Source organism: Pleurodeles waltl, chromosome 6, assembly GCF_031143425.1.
Source record: "Pleurodeles waltl isolate 20211129_DDA chromosome 6, aPleWal1.hap1.20221129, whole genome shotgun sequence".
NCBI lineage: Eukaryota > Metazoa > Chordata > Amphibia > Caudata > Salamandridae > Pleurodeles > Pleurodeles waltl.
The window spans coordinates 1,544,756,966-1,544,776,946 of NC_090445.1; the positions used below are offsets into that span (position 1 = coordinate 1,544,756,966).

Consider the following 19,981-nt stretch of genomic DNA (forward strand, 5'->3'; position numbering starts at 1 on the left):
ATGTTATTGACATAAGCTGATCACTACTGGATGGGCGCTGTGTTTCTCCGCTTATATGTTCCTGGAACTAGAATAACACATTCTCATATTGAACCTACGTCTTTTGTGACAGAACTCTTAAACATTGCAGTGCCTCAATTTGAATAAAAACACTCCCTGGTACTAAATACAACACAAATTGAGATGCTTATAGGCGCTTCTAAATGTTTCTCAAAGAATGCAACTGAGACGCTCAAATGAAGTAAATTATGTAAGATTGTACAGTTTGATCAAAACTGGGATTTCATCGTAGGTATCTTGGTTCTGAAATGTGTAATTTAGCAGCTAGATACTATGCACTTACAACAGCCCCTCACTATGAATTGTTACAGTACACCCACAACTTTGAGCAACCACTTGGGGACATTTGGAAATTCACAGATGAACAGCTATGATGAGTGAATTATTATTTATTTATTTTTTTGCTAGGTCTTTCCAGTTCATCATAAAGTTCGGTGTAATTGTCAGCAATTATAAAATGGTGAGTTTTCTAAAATTCTTTAAAGTAGTCTCCATATTTTAGCACCAAATATGAATCCAACATTCGAGCTTTACTTTATTTTTTGAACCCTGCTTTATTTTTGAGTACGCTTTCTATTTTTCAGCTAGTAAGTCCTTCGTTAATAGAGGAGCATCATGTTTAAAAGAAACACGTGATTGCGAGAGTGCACAGAGAGGAAAGGGCAGCTGCTGTTTGTGTTCACGCTTGAGCCCCGAGGTACAAAGCAAAAAAGTAATTTATTGGATAATGTGTTCTATTTCAATCGTTTTAACAGTTTATTTATGAAAATAAAAAGTACGTTTTTTATTCATGGTAATGTAATTGTGTAAAGAAAGGAACATAACTCAAATAAATACCTAAACGACTCGATCTAATAATTAGTGTTCTCCAGTTGTGCTACACAGCTAGGGAAATATTTTTTGAGTTTTTATTGTGGCCTGAAATAAAACCAGTGGAAACTGGTGGCACTCAGAAAGGGCATACCCCGGACGAACTTGAGTTCCGTGTAGGATGGGAAAAGTACCAGACGTTATTCTATCTAACTCAGTGCTTGAAATGGAAAAATAGAAAAGATGCGAATATAGTACAGGCTGTGAATTAACATGAATGATTTCAATGTGTGTATAAGATTAGCGCAGTCTTTGGGTGGATGTAATATTTTCGATAATTCGCGATTTTAAAACTGGTGCCTTTTCGTCTGGAATTATGGACAGCCACAGTCCAGAATTTTCCTGACGGTCAGCTCAGCAACCGCAGTTATATAAATGCTTATTGTCCCTGTACGCCTCTTCGGGCGTTTAGGTGCGGTACGAGTTGTTTTATTTAAGGTGCCGTGCGCTGGTACGCGCTCTTGAGGGTTGCTGTCTTTTGACATTGTACATCCATTCGGGATGTCTCCAGATCTACGCAACGCACGTCTCCGTCTACGGGCACGCGCGGGATGCGGCTGGTCCTGATGCTGCGGCCTGACACTGCTCTTCGGCGCCGATAGAGGCCGCAGTGCTCGTGCTTTTCTTGAGCATCACCGAGAAGTATTCTGGAAAATGAAATACAGAGAATGAATAGCTTTTTTGACATACATTTTCAAAAGGCAGAAACGAAAGTCAGGGAATCAAAATATTTGCTCTTATTATACTGGTTTATAATAAAAGCCAGTAACAAATGTTCGCAAATGTATTAAGATGGTAAATTCTAACATGGACTTACATAATATATACGTTAAGTATAAATACGACCTTAAATATTTTGAATTCCATTTTCTTAGGCAAAGAACTAATTGGCAAATTGTTATTGCTGTGTTGAGTTTTTCAGGAAGCCCGTCCCGTCAGAGATGGCCGCTTGGTGGGAATATAGCCTATCCATGCACCCGGCCTGGGTATTATCCGCTCCGCAGCAGGCCCGCATCGCTCCTTGACGTCAGAGGCTTCTGGGCGAGGCTGTCTGCTCTGACAGGAGCCCCGCCCCTCCTACTTTGGAGTCCTCCTCTGATGTCACCCTTCAGCTTCCATTGGTTAGATTCTTTGAGTCCTTGCTTTACTATTGGCTGCATTGTCAGTCAGTACATAGAGGGGGTGTCCGCCGGTGCGCGCGCACGGCTGTCCGTACTAGCCGCTTAGTCTGGATCTGACCGCTGGCGAATGCGCATAAACGTTTTGGTCTCTGTGTCTGACAGGACCGAGGCCTCTCCAAACAGCTCCTCCCATGGCCGACGGAGCGCACAGCGGCTGACACAACCCACACGGAGGAAGCTTGGTGAGCATCCGGACTAAGACCGAGGAAGAGGGACGGCGAGGGGGGAGGCGACTATGAAAAACGAGGGCTTAGCAGGGAAGAGAGTGGGTGGCGAGGGTTGTCCGCGCCACAGATTCTCACAAGGAGGAGACGGGTGTGTGTTGGGGGTGGGGGCATTGGGGGGGCTTGCATGTTATAGAATCGGGATGGTGGCGCTTAGCTGGGTTTGGAGGTAAGGGATTTGGGAGCTAAAACGGGATGGACTGAGACCACACTTGGGGACAGTATTGGGGGTGAGAGACTATGAAAGGGGAGGGGGCAGAACGTAGAGGGTGCTTTTAGGGTGGGGCCTGTGCGAGGATGACTTGAACGGGGTCTGTGAGAATGCGAGGGGCCTGTGATGCGACTGGAAGGGTGGGGCTTTGAGGATCCAGTGTGGTCAACAGGGAGTAGAAAGGACATAAGAGGGCGGGTGAGGGAAAGATGATCTGCGAAAAAAAGATGGGACTATGACGTAGTTAGAGGAAATCGACGATGGAGATGTAAGACGAATGGGTTTACCGAGATAAGAAGCTCTTTAACGGTTTGTCACAAGAGGTCTGAAAACCGGTGAGCATTTATTTGTGGGAGACAACTTGGCATGGATACGAAGACAAGGAAGCACAAAAGCCTCTGTTAGCCAGCTGCCATTACATTCTTCCTCGTCTCACATTCTGGCGGTTCGTGCTCATCGCTCAAACAATTTCTCTTCCTCTGAAGCGTCCATCTCTTCCGTATGATGCCCACCATTTTTGATACCCTCTGACCGTCACTAAAGGCTCTCTCAAACCAGCCGCCATTAACTGTAGGCCTTTAATTCCTTCTCGCTGATCCTCCGCCCATTTTCTTATCATCGCTTAATATTCACCCAATATCCTTCCCACCTATAAGCCCACCCTTTTTTCCTTCCTACCTGTCGGAACAACCCCTTTTTTGCTTTCAATCTGTCCACCCCTTTTTCCTTTTTTCCTTCCTATCTGTCCACCCCTTTTTCCTTTTTTCCTTCCTATCTGTCCACCCTTTTTCCTTCCTATCTGTCCACCCTTTTTCCTTCCTACGTGTCGACCCACCCTGCTTCCTTTCCACTTCTTGCCCCACCCTGCTTCCTTTCCACTTCTTGCCCCACCCTGCTTCCTTTCCACTTCTTGCCCCACCCTGCTTCCTTTCCACTTCTTGCCCCACCCTGCTTCCTTTCCACTTCTTGCCCCACCCTGCTTCCTTTCCACTTCTTGCCCCACCCTGCTTCCTTCCCACCTCTTGACCCATCCTCCATTATCCACGCCTTATCCTCCATACTTCTAACACCACCCTCCATTTCTCCCTCTCTTCTAACTCTTCTTCAGTCTCACCTCTCGCCCACCGCTTCTTTGTAGCATCTCTCAGCCACCCCTAGCTTTTCCTACTTCTTGAACACCCTTAGTTGCGCCAACCTCCCCCACTTAATACTGTCCCGTACCACTCCCATAATTCCATCTGGCCCCTCCTCCCATTCATTTGTTGTCATCTCTGACCCACCCCTTTTCATTTGTTATAATTTGTCGACCCCTTATGACTTCCCCAGCTCTCTCCCTCAAAGTTGTTCCAATCTCTCACCCCAGTTCCCCTCTACACCCCACTGTTCCACCTCACATCTACCTCCCAATTCCTGTACACACTTCCCATCCAGTACTGCTCCCCTCAAAAGAAAACTAGTTCCCGAACAGACTTCTCTACATTCCTTCAAGCCAGAAACAGCCATTATCCTTATCCACGGGGTCGTCCTATTTTTTTCATCACCTCCCACCCCATTCCTCATTTCGTTATTTCTCATAGAACCTTTTTCTCCCCCATGACGTCATCTTGTCCCAGCTAAATCTCAGTCTCCCCATTCTGGTCCTCCCTTTCCCATCTCCTTTATTTTGTTCCCTACTGTGTATTGCTTCCTCCGTTACCTTATCTGGGCCCCCCTGATTAACTAATGTGCTTACAGCGTGTTTGCTTTTCTCCTTCCCTGACCCCTACAGCCCTCCCCCAGAGCTATTTTATTGTATCCTTTATGTAGTCATTCATACGCCTGACGGGGCCCTGAAGCGCTCAGATTTGCGTTGCACACTGTAATATAACAATGTGCTAGACTGCTGTCTAAAGCCTCCTTTAATCCCTCTATTGATGGCTGGAGTGGAGTGCCACCAGCTGAGGAGCGGGGCTATTGATTTATTCACCTTTCCCTGTGTAACACTGTACGTTCATAGAGTAGGGTGGGGGATGAGTGGCGGGGGTGGGAGGACTGTGTCACAGAAAGTGAGTTGGGTGGATACATTGAGAGTACGCAGCATTAGATCTTAAGATCTTTATACCTTCGATATAGCTGTATAATAAACCAATAATATATTGACTTGACACAATATTCTGGAATTGCTAAGACTTTGATGTTTTTAACATTTAGTTGCTTTGGAGATATCATTTATATATTTAAAGAAGGGGTACTGCTGATGGATAGGTCCTGGGGGAGGATGTGAATTTGATATCTAGCTGTCGATGGGGTATGAGGATCACTGTGACCTTGGCACTGGTTCTGGACCTTTTCTGGAAGTGCTTGTGGGCCCATTGCACAGCAATGGAGAACTAGGGATGAATGCTGATTCACCCTCTCGTCAGCTTCCCTTTTGGAGCTTCCCCAAATAGTGCATGCTGGGTCTCTATGGCATAGGCGCTCCCCACACCTAGAGGCAATATTGATATTTGCACCAGCAGCCTTGTCTGTGGCGTTTGTACCATTCTTTTAAGGAAGGGGCAATGGTTATCACTGGGTAGAGTTGAACTGCAGACTGTTGTAAAAACGTTGTCACCTTGTGTTTATCGTAAGTGTGTCAATGCAGTAGTGTATTTCTGAGTTGTGATGTTTTGTCTCCAAGGATTGATCGTTAAAATTCCTTTATGATTTCTTTTCTTATGAAAAGACATTTCACTCATAACCTGTTTATGGGCCTGTGGACTTCAGAATGTATTTTTCCGGTACTTCAGATAGCAGATTAGGGGATGCAGTTTGTGTTAAGCTATCACCTTTGTCCATACTGTGCATGCAACTCGACTCTGACTGTTTTGTATATGTTTACAATGTCACTGTGGCCTGATAATCCATGTACTGCCTCTGACACCTTGGGTCTAGAGAATTGATCTTTACTGATTATTGCAGTATATGTCAATGTGGCTTCGGTGTAGACCTTAGTCTGTCTATAACTACACACAGATTTGTCTGTCTTAAACCCTATATATTCTGTGCCTGGCTTTGTGGCTAAGCTGCTTGCTGTGGACAATAATTGGTGAACATTTTGTGTTGCTGTTTGCATTTCAAGAACGTTTTTTTATTGAAGACTCTACATAGAGTAATAATAAATTGTTCTTTGTTTGCCTTTTTCAAAATGTTTTGACAAGCAAATTTGTCAAGTATGTACAATTCCAGGGAGGCGTACCAATCCTGGATTTCCCATTCTACTGTCAATGTCCTCCCTATTCTCGCTGACGCTGCCAGAAAACTGGTTGGAAAATTTAACATGGTTTATATTGTCTTGCACGTAGATTAATCAGTGAGCAACCATTTACTGTACCTAAGCCCTTGTCCTTCTTTTTACTGAGTATACAGTGCTTAATTTGGGCCACTAGTGGCAGGTGGTTCCCACCAGCGCTTATTTTTGGTATCAGCACTTATGTTACCTCCTCGGACTCTGGCGAAGAGCAAAAGGGAGAAAAACAGAAAAGGAGAAAAGTAGGAAGAGAAACAGAGAAAAAAATGACATAAAAGAAAAGGACGAAAAAGAACATCAAATAGGTAAATAAAGGGACAGGGAGGGATCTGATGGTGGATGAAAGAGGCATGATGTGGAATCAAGACTATAAAACAGTATTTGGCACCTCAGTCTTTGATAGCGCCAGCCGCATGTTTTTGAACAAAACTTTGGATCTGGCACTTATTCTTTTATAAATTTAGCATTGGAGATATTGTATGACCTCCTCAGTTGCCTGAATCTCAGTGGGACTTTTTCAGTTTAGTTTACTTGTAGTTATGCGTTTTTTTAAATGGTGTAATTGTTTCGCATTTGAAATATCTCTTTTGAATAGTCTGTTAAATAGTAAAATATTATATTTTACAGTACAGTTTCTACCTCTTGTTTTTATCCTGCGATGGTAGGATTTGGTCATTTAATATTCTTTGGTCGTGTAATCACACTGCAACAGTGAGTTCTCATGAGAGAAGTAGAATGGTGATGACATCACTTTGCATTACTTGCTCTTCTGGGTTTGAAGATTTGATAGCAAGGTCATCATCATGCACAGACATTATAGTTTGTTGTTTGGAGCTAGTAAAACTAACAGATCCCAGGTGGATTTAGTTATTCATGCAGTTAGATTTCAAGTTGTTTTATAGGATTGTTCGTTGGTTGAGTTTTTGAGCTCTGAGGATGAATTACGTTCTGGAGAGGTCATAAAATATATTCTGTAGAGGACTGACATTCTTTATAAGCACCTGACTTCGAATTGATCTTGTGTCTTTGGTAGTGTTAAGCAATGGTGAACCCTGGGATAGCATTAGAATTAAAAATTAGTTATACTGGCAACAGTTAGTTCTGGGCAGGGATTGTGATTTGTTGGTAGACCGCATGCATCAGTTAGGTTTGTTGTAGGCTTCGAATTTGATTTTGGCTTGTGAAAGTGCTCTTGGCCGAATATTAGGTTTAGTGATTTTAGTTAGTTGCCGCAGTGAATTCTGTCTGGAACCAAAGTTTGATTTTAGTTCACCTGAAATGGTTAATTATGCATACAGATCGAATTTTGGTGATGGTTGGCATGAGACGGACTTTTTTTCTCTGTTTTAAACCGGTTATAAAATTAATAATGGCCTCGAGCATTGGCGGGCATAGTAGGTCGTTGTCCAAATGCAGGTGTGATGACCTTATTCTGCATGTCTGCTGGATGGGTTCAGCAAGTTATAATGCATCTTTTGAGTTGGGCTGTGAACCAGTGCTTAATTTGTTACAAAAAAGTTCAGGAGCCCCTTTGATGGTTGTCAAATACCAAAGCCTCCTGGTTTTGATTCTAGCTTATGCCACCTTCTGCCACCAATATGCTACCTGTCTCCTTAGCTCACTTTTGCAGGTTCATTTTAATTTCTGGTGTCTAAGGGCCTCATTATGAGACTGATAGGCCGACTGTCGACCCGCCAGCCCTGTGGTGAGAAGACCGCAACAGACATGGATGTCTTATCACCAAGCCTACTATAACTTTTCCACTGGGCTGGCGGACAGGAACCAAGGTTCCTGCCCGTTAGCCCAGTGGGAAAGGTGCATCAGCTTTGTTCCCAGCTCATAATAGAGCAGGTGGCAATGCTGTCGCAGGTGGGGTGCACCAGCACCCTGGAAATGCGCACTGTCTGCTATGCATTTCAAGGGTGCTGGGGAAGGAGACCCCTGCACTGCCCATACCAATGGCATGGGCAGTGCAGGGGAATCCCTGTGACCCCTTGCCAGCCTTTTCAAGGTGGGAAACCTTTTCTGCATTTCTCCCAATTGCTGTTGTCAAAGAATGACAATGAAAAATATATTTTGGTTCATAAAGAGAAATATCGGTGCCCACCAACTGGATCCACCATTGCAAATTAATCACTGCCATGCACCCTTTGTAGAAGGAATTTTTTCTGTAATTAGTGCCTAATATCTATGTATGATCCTTCTGAATTAGAACCGTTCTTGTTCTTCAGTTGGCCAGGCATCTACCCCAAAAAGATTGACCGTGCACAGCTTTTCAAGTTTAGCTTTGTATTCCACTGGTAGCCAGCAGAAGAATTTGAAGGTGGGTCAGGTATAGTAAATTGCATTCACGCCCATAGCTCTCTGACCCTGCATTGTCAACAACGTTTTCATTCATATTCTGGGTTAGCATGTAGGCACAATGTCACAGTGGTCTAGGCCACCATACTGGAACATCTTGTGAGCTTTACTCTTGTCTAATTAGGAAGTATAGTAGTGCCTTTTTTGCATCTTATGTTTCAGATTCCAACCCTTACTAACAACTCTTATAAACAACCGTCAGCCAGAAGAGTTTTATTTTTCTTTAGAGTTTAGAATTCTTGTATCAGTACATTAGGGATGCATAGCTCAGAACATTTGGTGATTGGCCAAAGAGGTGAATTTATTGCTCTGGGAAAGACCGCAACCAGCAGTCTGTCTTTAGACTTGGGGTCTGATTATGAGTTTGGCGGGCGGGAACACCAGTTTGGGGTGGTTGTCACAGTGCTAGCTATCTCTCTGCCGGCCCCATTAAGACTTTCCTGCTGGGCTGACTGGCGTAAACTAAGGTTTCAGCCAGTCAACCCGGTAGGAAAGTGGCAGCAGCATTGTCACTGGCTCGTAAACGAGCAGGTGGCAGTGCTGCTGCCCGCAGGGTGCTCCAGCACCCTCGTAATGTGCACCGTCTGCACAGTAGACATTGCCCATTATGAGGGTGATGGACAGGGAGACCCCTGCACTGGGGTTGTATGATGGAACCGCACATGCTGGAACCACGTACGCCTTAACGTGGTCGGAACTTTAACCGTGTTGTTAACAGTGCATGCCTCTACCACGCATGCTTTTACCACGCATGCTTTTACCAAAAATTTCGTAAAAGCATGTCTAGTAAAGGCATGTGTGGAAACGCATGCGTTGTTCTGTCATGCAACCCCCCCCCCACACACGCCCGTGGACCAAAACTACTCCCACCCCATATACCTAACCTATCTTGACCTCCAACCCACCCTGAGCCCTAAAAAACTAAATTCTATCCTGCCCCCACCTCTACCTAACTTACCCCCCCATAAGCCCTCAGCCCTAAAAAAAAACGACCATGATCCCCCCCACCTCTGCCCCATTAAAGTAAACTCTCAACACCCCCACCTACCCTGCGCCCTAAAAAGAAAAACAACCCTGACCCCCCCACCTGCCCATAAAAAGTAAACTACCCCAACTCTCACACCAACCCCCAGCCCTAAAAAAACAAAAATCTACCCGACCCCCACCCCATAAAGCTACACAACCCTGACCCCCCCCCCCGTCCTCAGCCCTAAAACCTCTCCTCTGTAGCTGGCTCTGTATATACTGTATCAAAGTGAGATATGGTGTGTACAGAGTCCGGGGGTTCCCCAGAGGCTTAACTGAGGCTAAAGTAGATAATACTAATTCTCTCTTTGTGGTAGTGTGTTTGAGCAGTTAAGCTTGTCAGAGGGTAGTGCAAAGCATTTGTTACGCACACACAAAGACAATAGAAGAAGTACATACTCTATGACTTGCCTCCAGACCAATGGTTTTTATGTATCAAAAATATTTTTTCTTTATTTTTACGACCACAGGATTCAAGTTGCAGGTAAGTACTTTAAAAGTTCCGTATTTCACACGGGTATCAACAGTACTTTGTTTAAAATAGGTAAGTAATACAGTTTTTGAATTATTGACAATAATCTGTTTTAAAAATAGACACGTCAGACAATTTTCAGAACATTTTCTGGCTGGAAGAAATGTTAAGTCGGTTTGCAGGTATGTACAACACTTGTTTCAGTCTCTGGGTTTTTAAGAAGTCCACCTGTTGGGGTTCAAGTTAACCCCAAACACCCACCACCAGCAGCAAGTGGCCGGTCTGGTGCAGAGATCAAAGTTGAGCAAATTTAACATGGGCTCCTGTGGAGACAGGGGGTATTCTGAATCAGGCCTGCCTGCAGATAAGTACTCGCGGCTCGGAGGGCAGACCAGGCAAGTTTGAAGGAGCACTGTAGGGGGCACAAGTAGGCACCAAACACACACCCTCAGCGGCACAGGGGCAGCTGGGTGCCGGGTGAAAACTGGATGTCGGGTTTCCAATGCTGGTCTGTGAGAAGACCCCAGGGGATCCCTCAGAGGCTGCAGGCAAGGTCCAGGGGGGTGTCTCGGGCACACCACCGGTCGGACAGGGAGGATGGCCGCCTGCTGAACGTTGAGGCACTGGGGGTTGGTTTTTTCAAGGCCTGGGGCTGCCGGTGCAGTGTGTTCTTTGGCATCAAATATCTTTGTCCAGAGTTTCGAGGTCAGGGGGGTCCTCGGGATTCCCTTTGCAGGTCTCATCGTGGAGGGGTGGAGAGGTCAGCCCAGGCAGGGCACTTACTAGCAATCGCCTGGGAAATCTCTCTGGCTGGATGGACCACCCGGACACGGACTGTGGGCGTCTGGTGCACAGGGGTCAAGACCTGCGTATCTGGAGTGAGGCGAGAGTCCTTAGTAGTTAGTTTCATTAGAAAGAGCCACTGTCCTCAAGAGGTCTTGGTCCTCTTTGGGTGCAGGGCAGTCCTCTGGAGTTGGCATAGGTCGCTGGTCCTGCTGGTCGCGTCTCTGGTCTTTTTCCTGTTCACTGAAGCAGGAGACAGGCAGGTAGGGCTGGGGCCAAAGCAGTTGTCGTCTTCCTTCTTCTCTGCTGGGGGTTTGAGCTTAGCAGTCCTCCTTCTTGTAGGTAACCAGGAATCTGGTGAGCTGGGTTCAAGGAGGCCCTTAAATCCTAGATTTTGAAGTGTTTCAGATGGCAGGAGCCAATGGCTACTGTCCCTGAGGGTGGCTACACACTCCTTGTGTTCACTCATTTTGGGGAGGGGGGCACATCCCTATCCCTATTGGTCCCTGTCTTCTAAACCAAGAGGATTCTGCAGGGAGGGGGTGACTTCAGCTCTGGACACTTTAGGGGTTGTCCCAGCTGAAGTGGTCACTCGATGTTTTTCTTAAGTTTCCCGCCGAACTGGCTGCTAAAAGTGGGGGCTTGTCCGGGGGGCGGGCAACTCCACTAGTTGGAGTGCCCTGGGGCCCTGTAACACGAGGCCTGTGCCTTTGAGGCTCACTGCCAGGTGTTACAGTTCCTGCAGGGGGAAGGTGTGAAGCGCCTCCACCCAGAGCAGGCTTAGTTTCTAGCCTCAGAGAGCACAAAGGCCCTCAACCCATGGGGCCAGAAACTCGTCTGCTAGTGGCAGACTGGCATAGACCAGTCAATCCTACTACCGAGGTTTGGGCAAAATACGGGGTGGCATCTCTAAGATGCCCTCTTGTATGCATTTGTTTAAATAAATCCCACACTGGCATCAGTGGGGATTTATTGTGCTGAGAAGTTTGATATCAAACTTCCCAGTATTCAGTGAAGTGATCATGGAACTGTGGAGTTCATAATGACAAACTCCCAGACCATATACTTAATATGGCCACACTGTACTTACAATGTCTAAGAATGGACTTAGACACTATAGGGGCATATTGCTCCTGCAGCTATGCCCTAACCTGTGGTGTAGTGCACCCTGCCTTAGGGCTGTAAGGCCTGCTAGACAGGTGACTTACGTATGCCACAGCAGTGTTTTGTGGGCATGGAACCCTGAGAGGGATGCCATGTTGACTTTGCTGTTTCTCCCCACCAACACACACAATCTGCAATGGCAGTGTGCATGTGTTAGGTGTGGGGTCCCTTGGGGTGGCACAACACATGCTGCAGCCCTTGGGGACCCTCCCTGGTCACAGGGCCCTTGGTACCACTGGTACATTTTACCAGGGACTTACCTGTTTGCCAGAGGTGTGCCAATTGTGGAAACAATGGTACATTTTTAGGGAAAGGACACTGGTACTGGGACCTGGTTAGCAGGATCCCAGCACACTCTGTCAAGTTAGCATCAATATCAGGCAAAAGGTGGGGAGGGGGTAACTTCAACAAGTGCCAGTTTCCTACACCCCCTAATAAGTAAACTATCCTGACCCCCCTCCACCCTCACCCCATAAAACTAAATTACCCGACACCCCCACCCACCCCTGACCCTAAAAAAAAAAAAGTACCCAGAGCACCCCATCCTAATCCCTTAAAAAAAACTCAATAAAAAAAATAGCCGTCTCGACCCATCCACCCCCACCCCTGCCCCACTTACTGTACCGCGTCCCCCATGTCCTCTCCTGAACACAGCATGGCTTTTTCTGTGCCTTAACCACGCGTATGCGTAGTTCAGCACATGCCTGGTTAAGGCACAGAAAAAGCCATGCGTTGTTCAGGCAAGCGTGGTTACGCTTGTGTGGGAAAAGTCCGCGTCCTTAAGGACGCATTGTTAAGGATTTTGTTCCCTGGGCAGTGCAGGGCCCCCCTGTTGCCCCGTGCACCTGTTCACTGCTAACCTTTTCATGGCAAAAGGCTGGCGGAGAACCAGGTTGTAATCAGCAGTGCAGTGCTGATCTCCAATCCCGGCAGGGACGCCGGTAGGTTGGCTGGGCTGCCCACAACCTCATAATGTGGTGATCGGGTTGCCACATCCGGGGCGGTCCGACAGTCACTGCAAGTGTGGCGGTCCAAGGGCCACCACATTCTTAATTAGGCCCTTAGTGGGATGTGGAGCAGTGCCCTTCTTTCAGATGTTCACTTTGGCTTTCCTCAGTTTCTGTCTATCATGATGTTTTTCTCGGTCAAGCCTGAATTCCAATCACTGCTGCCTCTACGCCTCCTGATTTAATTGTTTTGTGTGTATCCAACACAGAGAAACGTAACAGCATTTAAAAGTTCAATGTGCTTGCAGTACATAATCAAGGCAATTTGCCCAATAATGCATCACCTTAACCCCAGGTGGTAATACTACAGTGTTTTAAAGTCTCAGAATAAATGTACGAGTACCAAATTTGGGAAAGATGTATGGCAAGATGATGGTCCTAGAACCTTTTAGTTAAATAACTGATGCTTTAATCCAGAATATAAAGGTGAAGTGTAAAGAAAAATAATTGACTGATTAAGCATTGTGCATGAAATAGCGGTTACACTGGTCTCCCAGTTGCCAAGTAGGACCAGACTCAAGGAGTCCTCTGATGTTGAGGAAATCAAGGTCTCCTGAGGTTGAGAACTCTGCCCTCTTTCTGACATCTAGGCAACCTGCCTAGCTGTCTGAGAAAGGGCCAAAATTTAAGAGCAATCCACATTTTCTTGAAACATTACTGCTCCTGTCTTCTCTGCTGAGCAGCTATACACGGTACAGAGAAGATTGATATTTTACATTGTCCAAGTTTAGGATCCTCATTCTCAGCTGTTGCTCATAACACTGGTTCTCACTGACCAGCAGTCCGCAGGTCAGCAATATATATTTTTTCTTTTTGCCAGTGCTAGGGACCCAACCCTTGGGGTCTTGCACCTCAAGAGAAACCTTAGTAACCAGCAGGAATTTACATATACATCCTTGGTATTTGGCACCTCAATCTTTTTCACCCTCTCCATTAGGCGCAGGTGATTGCAAGGATTCCAGTTTCGGCTAACATTCTAAAAAAACAATGCTTTTTACATTTGTACTTAAAGGAGGTCCATTGTACATCCACAATTATTAATCCAGACGAGTTCCCCACTGCCATGGTTGAAATGTGAGTTGCCAGACATCACCAAAGAACACTACATCGAGCCCATAAACTGCATAGAGAGTCCATAGCTTCAGCTACCTATCTCTACTATTGAGGACGACCAGTTGCTTTTATAGCTGTTAACTTAGCTAATCTCTTGGTTTGTTCCCCCTGCCATACAAATATTTTCTTACTTTTTCAGACATCCTCTAACTTTGTATACATACTTTTTGGCCAAACAGCACCAGTCCATAGCTTTTTTTCCCAGTCTTCTGTTCCTGCCCCACCCCAGTTTGACAACATTTCATCTTGAGACCATCATACTCAAGTAGCAGAACATTTTCAACTACTTACATAAAGTTTCTTCACTCCAGATCGCATGATTCCGAGACATACTCCTATTATTCCCGGTAGGACACCTGCCTGGGACACGTCCATATTATTTTAAAATAAAGTACACCTTTAACTACATCCTCTGAGGCACTTGTTGCTGTTGATCCTACTGAATCTTACCAATTGTATTCTTGTATAGTAGGTCCTCCGTAGTATATTCAACTGCACTGACCTAACCCCTGCTCTAATAGCTACCTGCCTGAGCCCTTGCAGTACCTATAACCTTAGCCATTGTTGAAGCATTATCCAGTTGGGCAGTTTATTTTTACTTACGCTTTGGGGAAAATGGTAGTGCTGAAACTCCATTCCAATTCCTCAAGGTTGGTTTCAAAGTTGTTCACCAGAATTAGCCAGGAAAATCTGAATTGCTCCTTTTGTTGCAGTTTCATTGTCCGTGGTCAGACTACAGTGCACAAATCCAAATTTGCCTGCTTTTATGTCATTCCTGAATCTCTCTCATGTATTTGTACTCCCCACACTCAGTGTTTCCACTATGAGTATGTAACAGTAGCTTGCTGGTGCACACTTCTGATTCCTGTTCCAGTTCTGTATTTTTCAGCAGGCATTCCATTTGCACAATGGCCACATCCTTCTTCCTCCATTCTGGATCGAGGGAAGAGGCCCTGAGTGGCACCCTCTTAACTCTGTTTCCATGTTTGGCGCTCACTAAGTGCTCATTTTTTAAACTAAGTTTGTCACTGAAAAAGGAGGCTCAGATTCTATGGTTGGTGATCGATTAGGACACTATATGAGCCTAATTTCGACCTGGGAGATGCTCCAGAAATGTTACTCATTTTTCCTGACTCCTAATGGAGCTTCTTTACTGCACTTATCTACAGAAAGAGAACTGTGCTGGTGCTACAGAGTCATGCAATTTGCTCTCCACTTCACGCTGTTTACCTCCTTCCTTCTGGTACTCCCTTCTTGCTAACCACATACCTAGGTTCAGCAACCCACAACGCACTATAACTCCATCTAGAGAGATAATAGCATTTAGGAGGAAGGCCATTCCATTCACTTGATTTCCTTTTGTTCCTTACTTAGATCTCTCAAGGTATCTCTTTTTAAGTTCTCTTATTCACCCTTAACTCTCTAAGGTGCCCTTGGCTTAAAATAAAGTACTATACAACCAACCATCAAAAAAGACCTGTGATAATATATTTGAATGGGATTTTACAGTTTGATGATTAGTCTCATAAATGACTAGTTTCTTGATGAGTTTAGTCATTTTAACCAGGAAATATGAGTGAAGGGTTGGATTGCAGACTTGTTGATGGTCAGAATCCTAGACATTATGAATTCTAAAGTGGAACTTGGGTTTGAAAAACACACAAAGGGTGCAATAGCTCCAGGAAGAGTTCAATCATCATGTTTTTTCCTCAGACAGTACTCTATTTGGGCTTGGAAATCCCTAGCAAGAGACCAATCTTTTTAGAAGAGGAAGCCTCACCTACAGTAGACCATTATCTAAGAACCTTCTTCCAACTTTTGTTTCGAAGTAGAGTCTGCCCTGGTGTTATTATCCTACCAGGGTGGGGGGAGGTGGCCCAAGATGAAACTTGCCACATGATGTGAGTGGGGCTTCCTCTTCCAAAAGGATTGGTCTCTTGCTAGAGATTGCCAATTCCAAGTAGGGTATTGTCTGAGGGGAAAAAACATTTTGGTTGAACTCTTTCTGCAGCTGTCACAACCTTTGTTTTTTTCTAATGAGCAGTGAGAATGGATGCTGGCTTACCTCCACCTGTCTGCTTGTGTGTTTAGAGTTTGATAGTTGAGTCCACAGCAGTTGACATAGACACACATTTGCTGGTACTATTGTTAACCTGCAGTGCTGAGTTCTAGGGTGGGGCAATATTACATAATAGCTTTGTTAATCTTAAAAGGAACTTTTAAATTGGTTCCTTAAGTATCTACAGGTTCTTTTGTAGGCTGTTCTCTCTTTTCGTTAACGTTTCATTCTTACTCCTCATGGCTTTATTTTTGGCTTGCTTCACTGTGATTCTAATACGGTCATTGCTTAAAATTGATGTAATTAGAAATAAAATATAAGAATGGGACGTTTTCCTTACTACAATAACGCAAGATAGTATAATTATTAGCAATATGAATCTTTTGAAAGCAAATTTTGGTAGATTTGATTCTGTGCACGAGGATTTATTTCCACATATTTAAGATTTGAATCAGGGTCTTTGGTGCCTAACAGTAAGACTCTTGTAAAGTGATGAAGTCACTATGGAAAGGGTGCCAACATAGATGGACACGGCAATGCTAATTCTGTATCTGTTTCTAGCGGCCTTAAGTATTCCATCTGGTTTGTTTCTGTCCCCTAGAAGATGTGCTACATGCTGATGTTAAGACCATGTCATGGGCTGAAACTTCAAAACCCTGAATGCTAGGTTCCACTTGGGGTTTTGTATCAGCCTCACAGAGAGTGCACGTTAATACACAGTTTCCAGGCAGGCTTCTAAGGTGTGACTAGTAACCAGTTTATTTGTATTCAGTTTAGCAACCTCTGACTTATGGGATTCCAACTTGTGATCTGCAGTTCAAACCGGATGTCAGCAGGGAGTGTTTATCTCAGTGAATGATCTTACAAAAGCAACAAACCACCCAAGCTGTGCTAGTTAAGTTTTCCTGAGACATTACTGACCTAGAGGCTTTCATAAACCATTCCTGCACAATCTTCAGCACTGTGAGGAACTGCTCACTTTCAAGCCCAAGAGCTATAAGATTGCAAGGTTGATTCAAAGCTCTTGCCAACAGTTACTTTGGATACAAAATTATTATTATATGACTTTAAATAAGTTACTCTGATATTGTTGTACATTGGCCTCCAGAATCCAGTTTTCTGGACAGAGTAGCTCCTTTTTGCCTTTGATGCTGGTTTAGCCATCTGGTTAGTCCATTTATAATTGCCCATGATGTAGTTGAAAAATCCTTCAGTGGATCCAGTCCTTGGTTAACAACTAAAGTAAATCAGTCAGAATTGAAAATTTTTACTTGTTCAGATTGGTCTTATGCAGCATTTCACTGGGATCCTCAATCACTCACCTCAACATATGCAAGAATTTGCATAACTCTTTTCATCGTTCGTGCCCAAATACGTATGAGGGTGATGCACAGATCCACCAGCAGATCACTGAGCAGACCTAAAACTATAGCTAAGTGACAGGTTATCTTGGCTACATCTTCAGGGTGATGGAGAGTTCAGCTACTGCGGTAGCGAAAGTACCAAATGGAGCTCATTAAGCTACTAGTTGTGTCCCAGTTGGAAAACTGTAACGAAGTACTGGCGAATGCACCATTCAATGAGGACCAAAAACCTAGCTGAAAGATTATACTTTACCTTTAAAAATTCTCATCATATCATACTTGTGGTGTCTTTGGTCTGGGACTAAGACCCTTCGATTGCTGGCAGACTCAAGTTAAGGGATTACACAATCAGTCTGTGAGGTGTTAAGGTGTGGCCCTATTGAAAAGTTAGTTGAATGTCGTACTCTGCGGAAGACGATAGATACGAGCTCCATGTGTGGTGTGTTCTTGTGCATGGTCCTGGGCTGGGGAGGACGCAGCATCTGGCGACGAGGATGGGATACGTGCCCTGAAGTAGCAGAACTACTCTTGAGAGTTTGCAAGGAGTAGCAAACTGCTCGTGTGTGCCACGTGTGCGCAAGCTGAAATGAAGTAAGAAGCCTGCAGTTGGCGTATGTGGAGTGCAAGCTCCACTCTAGCCCGTGTGAGCCCCCGTGGAGAAGTTGAAGGCCTAACAAGGGTGCACCATTAGAAAAGCCCGCCAAGATTTGTCGCCCAGGCTAAGAAAAAAAAAGGTGCTGTGCCACAACACCGAGCTATCAGTTCTACAACGAAAATGATAAAGGCAGTGAGAACCAGGTACAACACAGGCAGCAAGAACCAGATATATTGGTGGAAGGCAACGTCCGCCAGGTACAGATTTACTCATTGGCCTTACGACCTCAAAACCGGGTGAGGTGACTCAATCTAACACAGGGGTTGTGCTTGCAGGGCTGTTGGTTGCTATAGAACAACCAAAGCCACCTTGGGACTCATGATTTTTTTCAGTTGGCTGCCAAAGAGACATGTAATACAGTGGTGCCACACCCTTCAAACCTCCATTGCCATTGGATACTGCTAAAAAGCAGAATTTTGGTGCCAGGAGGATCACATAGATTGAGACCTTCAATTATTTCATAAATGCTCTGGAAGAAGAAATTATGAGAAAATCATTAAATGCTTAAAGAATCTAACTGGTGAAGGAGTGAATGAAGTAATGATGAAAATTTCACAAAATGAGGCAATGATATACCGTCAAATCAAAGTAGCTTTAGAAGCCAACTTCAGTCTGATGCCAAATGTCAACTATGGAAGGTACATTTTCAAGCAAACTAGACAACAAGTTGGTAAGACAGTGGATGAATTTGTTTAGATACTTGATCTGCTTATCAAACATTGTAAATTTAGTGAATTTAATGATGAGGAAGCCTTGTGCGTCAGAGTCATTGATGGTTGTTTGTCGGGTCATTCCCAAGACCTATGTTGTGAGAGACACGCAGCTCATAGAAAGTTCTGATGGCTGTTAGAGCTGAGGAACGAGCAGATGAACAAGCTGCCAACATGGAAGCGGGAACAACAAGAGGCGACTCGACATCGGTCATGAAGAGAAGACCCAAGCAGTGAGCAGGCGCCTGTAAGTTGAAATCTCTAGAGGAAGAAAGACTGTGTTTCCGATGTGGATTTTCATTTCCACATGAGGATAAATGTCCAGCTTTTGGACAAAGGTGCATGGGCTGTGGAAAGGAGAATAATTTCATATCTTTTCACAAAGCAAAGGCAAAACCAAGTGTGTCATGGCAAGATGAGAAAATGGATGCTAGAAAGTTCCAGAAGCATTCTTACCACGCCCACAAAGACAAAAAGTAACCTCAATTGCGACTGGTGGAAACTGAATGAAGTCGATCGTCATCAAAGTCACCCTGCACAAGTTCCTGAATGTCACCATCAAGCGACAGTGAAGAGGGTGAATGTGCAATGATCATAAATAAAAAGGAGCGACGTGCAGATGTGGGCCTGGCTGCTTCCAAAGATAGGAGAATACAAACACAGGTGAGTTAATGAAACAAAAGAACTCATGTGAACATTGCCCCAAGATAAAACTGAATGCTAACGGTTGTCCCACAACCTTTGTAGTTGATAGCAGTGCATCGATCAACATTGCAGTCGAACAGTTTCACAGTTCGACACCTGTATCGCAACTTAAAGCGTCAAATACAAAAGTGTATACATGGGCTACTTTCAAACCATTATGAAGTCAAGGATCACTCACAGCGACCTTGCGGCACAAGAGGTCTGTGCAGGCACCAGTACACTTGCTTGAAGGCACTCCATCAAGTGTGTGCTTACTTAGTTTTGCAACTGCTCCTGACATGGGACTGATATCTAACAATTGCATCCTAAACACGCAATCTGACATATTGCATCAGTTCCCGTCACTGTTCCATGCCTTAGGAAGGCTCAAGACGATGAAGTTACAACTAAATATCAATGAAGACATGCATCATGTTGAACAGTAACACTGCAGGATAGCATTTCATCTACAAGAAGCAGTTGAGAAGAACCTAAAGGCTCTGCTGAAACACAGCATTATTGAGTGCTCTACAGCTCCCACACCATGAGTGTCTCCCATAGTGGTGGTGCCAAAAAGACCGTGGAGGTGCAGTATGCATCTGCAAGGATTTACACTAGACCAACAAGGCAATTAGGAGAGAAAGGGATCCTGGTCTGCACATTGCTGATATGATCATGCAGCTGAATGGAGCCAAAGTCTTCTCCTGACTTGACTTGAACAAAGAGTACCATCAGCTCGTCCTAGAAAAAAACTGCGGGTACATTACCA

The 19,981-nt window shown here is 44.7% G+C and overlaps 1 protein-coding gene across 15 annotated transcripts in view; it reads left to right on the forward strand.

Moving 5' to 3' along the window:
• Positions 1-2,111: 2,111 nt before the first annotated feature.
• KIF1B (kinesin family member 1B) overlaps positions 2,112-19,981 on the forward strand; it is a 1,289,105-nt gene continuing 1,271,235 nt past the window's right edge. For 11 of the 15 annotated variants that reach the window (XM_069241181.1, XM_069241184.1, XM_069241191.1 and 8 more), the window contains exon 1: positions 2,156-2,293. The gene's annotated coding sequence lies outside the window, so the exon portion shown is untranslated. Of the gene's footprint in view, positions 2,294-19,981 lie in introns of all 15 variants that reach the window. The other 4 variants (XM_069241187.1, XM_069241189.1, XM_069241193.1 and 1 more) reach the window with 2 other exon arrangements.